This window comes from Phyllostomus discolor, chromosome 3 (genome assembly GCF_004126475.2).
Source record: "Phyllostomus discolor isolate MPI-MPIP mPhyDis1 chromosome 3, mPhyDis1.pri.v3, whole genome shotgun sequence".
In the NCBI taxonomy this organism is placed as follows: domain Eukaryota; kingdom Metazoa; phylum Chordata; class Mammalia; order Chiroptera; family Phyllostomidae; genus Phyllostomus; species Phyllostomus discolor.
This window is the reverse complement of record NC_040905.2, coordinates 156,832,996-156,834,569: the sequence shown is the minus strand read 5'-3', so window position 1 is coordinate 156,834,569 and position 1,574 is coordinate 156,832,996. Positions and strand designations below refer to the sequence as shown.

The 1,574-nt window shown below is 29.0% G+C and overlaps 1 non-coding gene across 1 annotated transcript; it reads left to right on the top strand.

The window, feature by feature from the left end:
* The first annotated feature begins 640 nt into the window (after nucleotides 1-640).
* Nucleotides 641-782, top strand: LOC114514413. The gene has a single exon (XR_003686055.1). It is a non-coding gene; the product is annotated as a small nucleolar RNA SNORA13 (small nucleolar RNA).
* The last annotated feature ends 792 nt before the right edge of the window (nucleotides 783-1,574 follow it).

The window sequence follows — 1,574 nt, the reverse complement described above, 5'->3', positions numbered from 1 at the left end:
CCAGATAAGGTCAAGTTAAAGGAGTTCATCATCACCAAGTCCTTAGTATATAAAATGTTGAATGGACTTATCTAAGAAAAAGAAGACCAAAACTCTGAATAGTAAAATGACTACAAACTCACAACTGCAAACAACTGAACCTAAAGAAAAAAAAACAAAAAAAACCCCAAAAAACAAAAACAAACTAAGCAAACAAGTAGAACAGGAACAGAATCACAGAACTGGAAGTCACATTGAGGGTTACCAGTGGGGAGAGGGATAGGGGAGAATGGGGGCAAAGGTACAGGGAATAAGAAGCACAATTGGTAGGTACAAAATAGAAGAGGTTAAGAATAGTATAGGAAATGGAGAAGCCAAAGAACTTATATGCACAACCCATGGACATGATCTAAGTGGGGAGCTAAGGGAATGCTGGAAGATGGGAGTTTCAGGGCAGAGGGGAATAAAGGGGAGAAAAAATAGAACAATTATAATAGCATAATCAATAAAATATACTTTAAAAAAGCTCCCCCAAAATATCAGAATTAGAAAGCAAAATCAACAGAAATAGCAGAATTCATACTGCAAATAATTGCATTTCAATGCCAATGTTTCTATTTAGTGTATTTTTTTCTCAAAAATATTTAAACAAAGAAATGTGTTCTTTTATAATATGAATTAAAATGCAAAAGTTGTATGTAAGTGGAATGTTGTGTCAAGAAAGGTGTAAACTAAACACTTTGCAGCCCTTTCCTGCCCTTGAATATGATGTCTTTGGTATAGGAGCTGCATAATTAATAGTGTAAAAAAATGTTGCATGTAAGTGTGTGTGCATATATGTGCATATATATGTGTATGTATATATATCTAGGTATCTACCCATATATCTTAATATTGTAATATATGTAAAAATATGTTATAATACCTAGAGCTATATTAAATTGTTTTATTTTTATTTTTTTATTGCTTACTACCAGAGTATATATTTTAAATATACATAATTTAAATTTTTTGAGATATATTCTGAGTGTAGATAAGTATTCTTTCTTGTTTAAAGTGTTCCCTTTACTTTCAGTAGACTCTACACAGAATTTATAAAAGAAGCTAAGTCAAATAATTATTATGTGAAAATTTTTACAATACTCTAAGTGGAGTTTCATAGTAACTTTTTTTTATTTTTCACCTTATCTGATCCCCAGCTATATATATTAAATGAATAGTTTTGCAAAATTAAAGTATAGAAAAAGTTTTTTGTATATCTTAAAAATATATACAGATCACCCATCATGTTGTAATTAAATTTGTAAATATTCATTTTGAAAATTGTGTCTCTCTTGACAAAAATTGTTTTCATTCACTAAGGACAAAATAATAACTACACAATGCCAGAAGTAAAATAGTTCAAGAAAGTTCAAATATGTGGTTTTTAAATGTTTTTCACAAGCATATTATTTTTCTAAAATTAGATAAATGACTCAGAATTGTGCTCCAGGAATAACCTTTAAAAAATTAAAAGGTACATATGTATCAAAGCAAGTGGCCCACTAAAATTCTAGGTTTTAATAATTCAAATTGAAAAGATTTTAAAGTAGAAA